This window comes from Prionailurus bengalensis, chromosome B4 (genome assembly GCF_016509475.1).
Source record: "Prionailurus bengalensis isolate Pbe53 chromosome B4, Fcat_Pben_1.1_paternal_pri, whole genome shotgun sequence".
In the NCBI taxonomy this organism is placed as follows: domain Eukaryota; kingdom Metazoa; phylum Chordata; class Mammalia; order Carnivora; family Felidae; genus Prionailurus; species Prionailurus bengalensis.
Genome location: NC_057358.1, coordinates 45,366,136 through 45,376,553, shown reverse-complemented (window position 1 = coordinate 45,376,553; position 10,418 = coordinate 45,366,136). Strand labels below are relative to the sequence as shown.

Sequence of the window (10,418 nt, the reverse complement as noted above, 5' to 3'; positions counted from 1 at the left end):
CTCAAGGGCCATCTCTTTCAACCCCTTTACTGCCTCTGTTTCCCTTAGCTCCCCAACTGGCATATGAACTTCAGCGATGGCGGGCACCTGGTTTTACTCTTCTTTGTTTCCTCGAAAGTGCTCAGCGCACTTCCCTGATTTTGAAAGTGCTCAGCCAATGCTTGTTGGATAAACAGATATTCTCACAAGTCAAGGCAGGAGGTATCTTCATCTTTTCTTGATGCCCCCACTAGACTATCCTTTTGTGAATTGTTTTTGAGGTTTTCCCCCAATGTTCATTTTAAAGTATTTCCTGAACAAATTCGGGTAAAACCAATAGGTCCAGCAGACATTAAGGACGGGTTTCTCGAGAGCGAAAGTGGAGGCTTGGAGGCTTGGAGGCTGAGTTCAGGGGGGGTAGGTGGAGGGAATCACATGACCATTTGTCTCTGGACTTGGATTTGAAAAGGTCCTTCAGGAGAACTTTTTCATGTTATCGGAGACTTTATGTTTACCTGTCAATGAGATTTACACATACATTTGTAAGTATACATGAATGAGATTGAAGATGTTCATCATAAGACTTTAAACTTGCATTTCATAAGCCATACAGAGAAAGACATACCATATGGTTTCACTCTTATGTGGATCCTGAGAAACTTAACAGAATCCCATGGGGGAGGGGAAGAAAAAAAAAAAAAGAGGTTAGAGTGGAAGAGAGCCAAAGCATAAGAGACTCTTAAAAACTGAGAACAAACTGAGGGTTGATGGGGGGTGGGAGGGTGGGGAGGGTGGGTGATGGGTATTGAGGAGGGCACCTTTTGGGATGAGCACTGGGTGTTGTATGGAAACCAATTTGACAATAAACTTCATATTTTGAAAAAAAATAAACTTGCATTTCATTCCTTTCATAATGTACCACAGGTTATTTTTTTTAGTTGTCATTATCTTGTAAATAGCACAATAATAGTATATTACATTTGTGTTTTGGCATTTTTTTTTTATATCATATGAACCTTGAAAAATGTAAGTGACTAATGGCCTCTCTTGGCTTGTGAGATTCCTAGGTAAAAATGGTAATTGCAAAATAAGTTACCATCATACACCCTCTGAGTGAGTAAAAATTTAACATGGGTTACACCCAATATCGGTCAGGATGTATAGCATTGAAAACTCTCCTATGCTTGTGGCAAGAATTTATACTGGTATAATCCCCTTGGAAAATAAATTTTAATTATTTGGTACAGTTGAATATAAGTACACCTATGGCCTGGCAATGCTACTCTGGGGTATAAATCTTAGAGAAACTCTAGCACATGCTCACCGAGATGGTTGAATAAAAAAGTACATAGCAGAATTGTTTGTCCTAGGCCCAAACCAGAAATAATTCATATGCCCATCATACTAAAATAGGTGAGTACATTTGGGTAAAGTCATAAAAGGAAGTATCATATAACAATGAAATTGAATCATCTGAAGCCCCAGGAAACAATTTGGTTGTATCTCACACACAGAATGCGACGTTGAAGGAATAAGCTCAAAAAAATACACAAAGTTGGAAAACAGCCGTGTCCTGAACTTTTCAATATCCAAAGAATTCAAAGTTGGATCTCAAAAGATATGTGTACACCCATGTGGATTACAGCATTCTTCACAAAGCCAAGACGACCTGACGAATGAATGGATAAAGAAAATATGGCGGACACATTCGGTGGATATTATTCAGCCTTGAAAGGAAGGCAGTCCTCCCACAGGCTATAACACTGGATGAACCTTGAGGACATTATACTAACTGAAATAAGCCATAGACAAAAGGATAAATGTTGCAATGATGCCACTCATACGAAGTATCTAAAGTAGTCCAAAGCACAGAAACAGAAAAAAGAAAGGTGGTTGCCAAGGGCTGGGAGAGGAGGGAGATAAATGTTTAACGGGTATATGGTTTCAGGGTTGCAGTATGGCAATGTTCTAGAAATTTATAGCACAGCAGTGTGAATATACTTAACACTACTGAACTCTACACTTAAGACAGTTAGGGGGCCCTAATATTCCCTTGGTTTTGGCCCTCTGCTAGAGCAAGGTCTGTTCTTTTCCTCTGCACTGAAAGGACTATTCATCCCTTTAAGCGTATTCAGAAAGTCAGCACGTTTTATTAACTTAATTGTATTAAAGGGTATGCAGGATCCAGAATACTCATTCAAAAACTATCTTTAACACAAACGATAGTTGCATCTAATCGAAGAACTCCTGTATGGGGGTGGTTTCATAATTGTGTGTTTATTATTAGGGTCTTCACCCCAATAATAATAATAATAATATAGGGATCTGAAGCTTCAAAGGAAAAGGCACATCTGTCTTTGGAACAAATCAACATAAGCAAAGAGAAGCACAGGAAAACACTGATAGATGTGGCCAGAACACCTCTACGTGGTGCTCGTGCTGAACTTGCTGATGTCTTGACAACTGGGCTCCACTTTGGCCATTAAAAAATAAAATGAACCTGTGAACCTCTTCATGATCAACGTCATGGGAATGCAACAGGAACCAGAGACTGATACAAGCCTAATCAGAGGTCTTGTTGTGCATGATGGGGCACGGCATCCTGATATGGAAAAAAGAGTAGAAGACACATGTTTACGCACTGTGTGTCATCAGAATACGAAGGAACAAGTGTATTCTGGCTTTTGTTTTTGTTTTGTTTTTTTTTTTTTTTTACTAATTGCATTGCAGTGTGCCTACATAAAACAGGCCATTTTCACCCAACGAACAGGATTTTTGCTTTAGCTTCAGTGATACAGAAATGCATGTTAGATAAGCATATATTATCTACCTTATTAAACATTCCTTAAGAAACAATAATAAATGGTTACGATAGTAAATCTAATGTTGTGTACTTTTGTTTTTTAACCACAATTTTTCCAAAAAAGAAATATGTGGGGAAAAAATCAGATTACATCAATGGTATCTTTAAAATACTGTTCAAATATTTTAAAGGGACATTTTAAATGCAAACTACATTTTTTGGTGACTCTTTAAAATAACTTAATAGAGGGGTGCCTGGGTGGCTCAGTAGTGTCTGACTTAGGCTCAGGTCATGATCTTGCGGTTCGTGGGTTCGAGCCCCGCGTCGGGCTCTGTGCTGACAGTTCAGAGCCTGGAGCCTGCTTCGGATTCTGTGTCTCCCCCTCTCTCTGCCCCTCCCCTGCTCATACCTTGTCTCTCTCTCAAAAATAAATAAACATTAAAAAAATTATAAAATAAAATAACTTAATAGGTAAAACAAAAACAAAACCAAAAAGCTGGGGCCTGGAGCGAAGAGAAAGTTTTCTATATTGAGCAGAGACAAGAAAGGCAGCTGGCTTGGGTATCGACCGTAAGATATGTGTGACCGAAGAAATAGACACCTATTTACTCAACAAATGAATAACTGTGTAATACGAGAGATGGTGAGATAAACATAAGGATCACAGTCAGGTCAGTGGAATTTTATTCTCATTTGCTGGGGGTACTTCAGTCATTTAAGAAATATTATTAACCGCATGCTGTGGGCTAGGAGCTGGGAATGAAGGAGGGAAACAGGAAGCTCAGTGTCATGAGAATCTACGTAAACGGGAAATGAAAGCCCATTGGGAGGACATGTGACCCTCTCCTGGCAGACCAAGGAAATCTCCCCTAGAGGAACCAACAGAGCGGTTCGCATAAGGTGACCAAAGGTCGGGAATGGGGACGAGCGGAAGTAGGGAACATGGTGTTTGGAGACCTGCAAGCAGTGCCTGTCCCTGCAGTTTAGACCGCGTGTTTAGTTGCAGGGCTCACGGTGCTGGAGGGTTGGAGAGAGGGAGTGGCAAGAAACGAACTTGGGGGAGTAACCACGGCCTTTATTTTAAAACTGCGGACTTTATCCAGAAGGCAATGTAGGATCTAGTGAAAGGTTTTATGTGGGATGGAGAGGCAAAAAGATTTGCTCTTTGGGGAGGAGGGGGAAGGCTCCCTCTGTACTATGTTCATTAAATTGGAGGGGCAAGATTGAAGGCTATGCTAGTTAGGAGGTTTTTGTTAGTAAACCAGGGGATGGAAAGAAGGTGCCAATTTAAAAGCTACTTAAGAAATCAACAGGATTTAGTTTTTTAGATCTGTGGGTTTAAGGGAAGACAAGGAGACAAGGTAACACTTGACAGGTTTTAGGGTCTGAGTAGAGATGAGCAATAGAGAATAGCAGAGATCAGTAATATTCACTGAGGTAGAAGACACAGGAGGGGAACAGGTTTTGGGGAGAGAAGATGAGCTCTGTTTTGAACTTATTTGATTTGAAGTCGTCGTAGAAAATCTGTTAGATGGTTGGACATGTAAATCTGGGGTTTGAAGACTGATTTCGTCTAAAGATGTAAAAGTAAAATTACAGTATGACCTTGTTACTGAACCAAACTGGGTGCCTCTTCCTTACACAATTATTATTAATGTTTTAGTTATTAATATTTGGGGTGGAAGAGACATGAAAGTTGACTGCACCCAGGAGTGGGTGACCACTGAAAGCTAGTAGTGTTCCACTGGGAAATCGACACTCTTCGTAATGTTGCATGCGGAGAAAGCCCTCCACCGATGGAGTGGATTGTGAGAACTTTTTGAAAAATATAATCTATGGAGTCGGTTTAGCATTGCTTATGCTCTGAGCCTTTCACAGTCTTTTCTGAACATGATCTCTCTAGCTTCTTCTTCTTTTTTTTAACTCCTCTAAAAACTGGTGTCAGGGTGGCAGCAGGAAATATTCTCTCCTCCCTCTATTGCTCTCTACTTCTCTCCCTTTTTTTTCTCTCTTCAGATATCCCTTAAAATTAAAAGCAAGAGTTCCACAAACAGCTAAATGTAGATTCCAGTTTGGCTTAGACAAGACTATCACTTTACGTGGTCTTAATATAATCCTACAGGGGCGCCTGGGTGGCTCAGTCGGTTGAGCGTCCGACTTCAGCTCAGGTCACGATCTCGCGGTCCTCGAGTTCGAGCCCCGCGTCGGGCTCTGGGCTGATGGCTCAGAGCCTGGAGCCTGCTTCCGATTCTGTGTCTCCCTCTCTCTCTCTCTGCCCCTCCCCCATTCATGCTGTGTCTCTCTCTGTCTCAAAAATAAATAAATGTTAAAAAAAAATAAAAAAAAAATATAATCCTACAAAACTAAAGTCATGCCCAAATACACAGATGAGACATAACACAACAAAAGAAACCAAAACAGAGAACGCTTCCATAAGTCTGTTAAGAATGAAAAAACACGATTTTTTCTAGACTATATACAAAACCCTTCATTTCACATAGTCTTAACTGTTGAATTGTTTCACTTCACAAGAAAGCATGAAAAAACACAAATTTTTTGTGCACCTGCTATGTGCTTAGATTCTGATATGTATTATATTTTTAAGTTTTATTTGATCTCACTGTAATTCTAAGGGGTATTACCATTCTTTTAATATGGGGAAATATATTCAGAAAAAATAAACAACAAGCTTGAAACACATAATTGCCGTCTATTTTAGCTTCTCACAAAACGTTTTTTTTTTTAAATTTTTTTTTTAACGTTTTTATTTATTTTTGAGACAGAGAGAGACAGAGCATGAACGGGGGAGGGGCAGAGAGAGAGGGAGACACAGCATCGGAAACAGGCTCCAGGCTCCGAGCCATCAGCCCAGAGCCCGACGCGGGGCTCGAACTCAGGGACCGCGAGATCGTGACCTGGCTGAAGTCGGACGCTTAACCGACTGCGCCACCCAGGCGCCCCAAAACTTTTTTAGTTTTCTATGAGTAAATGTGTAATACCACAACTATCAGGATCATTTTTCCTCCTACACCAATCAACATAGGAATTGTTACTTTTTAAATTTTAAAATATGGGGTTTTCCATTAAAACTCATGGTTCTCAATCAGGTTCTCAATTTTGTCAATGTCTGGCAACATTTTTGGTTGTCACAACTTGGGGAAATGCTACTGGCATATTGTCAGTGGAGGCCAGGAATGCTACATCCTATGGCCACAGGAGCTCCCATAATGTTGAGAACCCCCAATTTAAACTGTAGAAAGTTATTAAATGTAAGTTATTAAGTAGTACAGTTTTCGATATGTGTGCTTTCATGTAATTTTGTTTTAGAAGTAAAAATAACGCTCCGAGTACTAACTTGCTGTTGTCGTCGTTCTCTGCTTTGGTAATTACAAGGCACATCTCATTTTAATTCTAGGAAATCCAGATTTCCAACTATTACACTGTTCAAATTCACCAAAGAAGACAACATAATCTATCAGACGAGGAGACCAGGTGATTGCAACCAAAGATTTTTGGAGACAGCTGCAGTATCGGCTTCTCTCTTACTAGTTTCTTTATGTCAAGAGTTTACATTAAAATCCAAGGCAAATGTGAATGAATTATCAATTACCAAAATTTCCTGCTATGGCATCTGACTCCCATCTATAAAAATGACATTTAGTGAGATTATGGCCTAGGCACTTCCTAAACTTAATCAAAATATTTTATTTTGATTATCATCATCAAAATATTTTATTAGAGTTTGTGACGTAATGAAAATACTACAGACGTGTAGTTTATTAGCGAGAAAATCTTTGTAGAGGGCTGAATGGTGGTCCCCCAAAAGAAATGTCTGCATCCTAATCTCCAGAACCTGTGAATTCGACGAATGTGCCCTTCTTATTTAATAAAAGGGTCTTTGTAGATGTAATGCAATGCAATGAAATGAAGGATCTTGAAGTGAGATCATCTGAGATGAGGATAAACCCTAAATCCAGTGACAAGTGTCCCTTTAAGAGACACACAGAGAGAAGAAGGCCATATGGAGATGAGGTGGCCAGACAAGAAGCGAATAATGTGGCGTACCTGCAGTATTCTTCTCAGAGGGAATCAAGGAAGACTTCACAGAGGGGATGGCATCGAGGCTGGGTCCTGAAGCACGAGTAGGAGTTTCCCAGGCAGAGAATCGAGTGGAGTCAGGCGGCTGACTCTTGCACACAAAATCCAACACGTCCGAAGGCCCAGAGATGGGAATGGATGTCATCTACTTAGGAATAGTAAGTGCTCCCGTGCGGTTGGTCCCTCAAGTGTACAGGTGGAACTGGTAAGAAATGAATTAGGAAAAGTAGGTAGGGGTTGGATGGGGATGGAGTTTTATGCTTTACCTTGGCATTCGGTCTAATTCCTGGAGACAGTGGGAAGTCATTGAAGACAGGGACTGCCATGATTATCAGTTTTAAGTAGCAGCCATTCAACCCTGGAACACTGGAGGAGGTGCTGAAGGGGTGGGGGACAGTATGGATCTCAGAATGAGCCCAGCTCTTAGGAAGGGTCTTTCCCCCTGCTTCAGTACCCTTGACACTTGTACTTGAAGACATTGAGGCACAACTGGGTGTGGTCAGAGGAGGAGTCATTAGTTAATGTATGTTGGGATAAGCATGGTCTTTCTCTCTTAATGGGGAAAATGAGATACCCACACGTGGACAATAGTCTTGACCTAGTACAAAGGTTAGATCTCTCTCTCTCTCTCTGTTTCTGTCACACACACAGAGTATGTATATATGTAATATTTTTTAAATGTCAATTTGTTTATTTTCTCCTAGGCTTAAAAGTTTTTAAAGATTTCCTTAGTCTACCCATTGTTACCAAAGTTTATTTGAGTCACCTGCGGAAGCTGTTACACATGTAGATTCCTAGATCCTACTCTCCAGAGTAAGACCCAGAAATTCCCATTTTTAGCAATATACCCTACGAAGCTGAAGCAAGCATTGTTTTCCAGATGAATTATAAGATGGAACCCAAGCTCCTTTATGTGACGTTCAAGACCCGAGCCCCACCCCCTTGTTTTCCAACAATGTTTCAGTCCTGAAATGTATGCTTCTGTAGCACCACGCTCATCACTTTGTTGTGAACCCATTTGACTTTTTCCCCGCTTCAAATGTCCCCCTGCCACTCTTCTTCATTCACCCCATCCCTTGTTGGCAAATTGCCTCTCTGTGATCTCCTTAAGATCTCCCTTCCCCAGGCCCAGGGTTACTCAATTTGTACATTATGTCTCCGTGGATTTTATTCAGACATGCATTCTCACTCATGTTACATTATGTGCCAGTATTTCTTTGTGTGCCTCTCTCTTTCAGGAGTCTTTGAAATCTTGAAGGGGAGAGCTCACGAAATTTTAATCTTCTTATGGTCGTTGTTTGGCATACCATGAGGCATCTCATATGTGCATTAGATGACTGATGAGTGAGGACTGGGGGGTTGGATCTTGAATATGCTCATTACATGACTGACATGTGAGGAGTGGGGGGTTGGATCCGGAGCGAGACAGAAGTGATTCGAGAAAGACAAAATCTCATTTCAGCATGGTGGACAGAAGAACCAGAACATAACTTCTTTCTCTATAAATGGGGCAATTACGTCAAGAATTTCTGTCTCGTGGCATCAAGGAAGAATAAGGGCTCCTTATACTTTCATTGGAATGGATCCCTTTGGAAGAATTAGCAAAGGGCCCAAACTGCAACAGACTGCCTCCCACCCAAAGGCATATTACTTATCTTTGCTTAGCAGTTGACATCAGTAGCCTGGTGGAACAGGGCTTCGGGCTCGGAATGTATTCTGCATCTCCAATTTCCCCATCTTCAAAGTACAAGCCAAATGCTACCTTTTCCAATGCAAGTTTCTCAATTCCTGGTTTCTTCCAGGAATTTCCTTCCCCTGTTCTTCTGAAGTCTCATAGCATTGTTTTCTTCTGTTTTATTTATTTTTTTCCCTCCGCTTCATTACATACCTGCCTCCTAAACTAGATTATAAAATCAAGGCCCAGGGCCCTTTACTCTTCCCTTCTTTCCATTCCCCGCCCCTCCCCCAGCCCCTGCCATTTTTCCTCTCAAATGAGGGTGAGAGAGGATAAGAGGAGAAGCTACTTTTTTGTCTTAATTTTGCACATAACAAATGCTCAATAAACATCTGGTGGGGAAACAAAATTATGAATGGTATTTCATGTCATATTTACCTGGCTCCAGCCTTAGGAATGACCATTACTGAGTGAAGTTGGGTTGGACCAATTCCAACCACAGGGGATTGTTAGTATGCGTGGCTTAGTTATTACTGTTTTGACCAGAAGAGGTGTGAAGTCTTCCCAAGTCAAGGAGTGTGTTACAAGTGAAAGCTGGTTTGAGCCAGTGCAAATATAACATGAAATCCCATCAAACGGAGTGGATTCCAGGACCCTTCTGAATAATGGTATAAGTTCAGCATTGTCGCTTATGTTCTGAGGCTTTTCCATCTTTCTGGAACATGGTTTCTTCCAGTTCTGTCCTATTTCCTCCTACCTTTGTTGCTGCTTTTTTATTACTTGCTTGGTAAGGCTCTTTCACAACCCTGTCTGACTGTCCACTCCTTCGCACCCTTCGTGAGCCCGTTTAGCTCTCTCCTTCATCTTCACTGATCCGTCTTCTTTAGCTTTACCCCCAAAATGCTTACTCAGAAATGCTTCTGGAAAACATCAGTCAATAACGGCATGAATATCTACTTCCTTTTGTCTGTTGTTTTGGATCTGAGTCCTTTGTGTTGACATGTACCTGCCTCCTTCATCCAGGAGGATTGGCTCACCCTTCTTTGTGACCCCCATGGTACGTAGCCCAGCAATGCACAGAGCAATTCGTAGCAAATGCCTGTGCTGTGAGCAAATGGAAGCACGGAACTCCTCTGGGAGGATGGTGCTCAGTACACGTGAACGCACAGCTTTGGTGCTAGGCATTGTCAGGCTAATTCTCCTGGAGACCTGATTGCCCGATTCTGCTCATTCGTAGATGTATTTGAACTGGGCCCCTCGCCCAGCAGAAGGTGTTTATTCTTTATGTTTAAGGTAACTGGGAAGAGTGGAGCTCAAGAAAAATTGAGGAGCTATCCACCAGATGAGAACAGTAGCATCTATGGATCTTCATGAGTATGCATTCCCTAAAAATCTGGCTTCCTAAGCACTCAAGGCCAGACACACCTGATGAGGAATTTTGTCTTTCTGTGCTCTTAAGTCCAGATGAGGACTGGATGGCCCAGCTCTGGATATAGAGCCATGAACAACAGCTAACACAACCACTATGCGAAAAACGGCTTCAGGCCATCCATCCTGGATCTCTCAGGATGACAAGATGTCTGAGGTCATTTCAAGTTCTAATCTTGTGTGATTCTGAGTCATCCTCTTACTGTGAGATTCATTGTGTATGGGTTTCCTTTGTTCTGGCAGCAGAGGCAGTATGGTACGTCCCAGAGATTCCAAATTGGCCCCTAAATGTCAGGCACCCTGGGATCGTGTTCCCGGTTCAGCCTTTCACCCACTGCGCAACCTCAAACATGTAGTTGAACTTTTCATGTTGTTCGTTCATTGTGGCCATAAACTGGGAGTCATAATACCTGCTTCAGAGCTGCTGTGTAGATC

General features: G+C 41.5%; 1 non-coding gene across 1 annotated transcript; it reads left to right on the top strand.

Moving 5' to 3' along the window:
• The first annotated feature begins 1,996 nt into the window (after positions 1-1,996).
• Positions 1,997-2,129, top strand: LOC122474170. Its single transcript, XR_006294852.1, has one exon. It is a non-coding gene; the product is annotated as a small nucleolar RNA SNORA22 (small nucleolar RNA).
• The last annotated feature ends 8,289 nt before the right edge of the window (positions 2,130-10,418 follow it).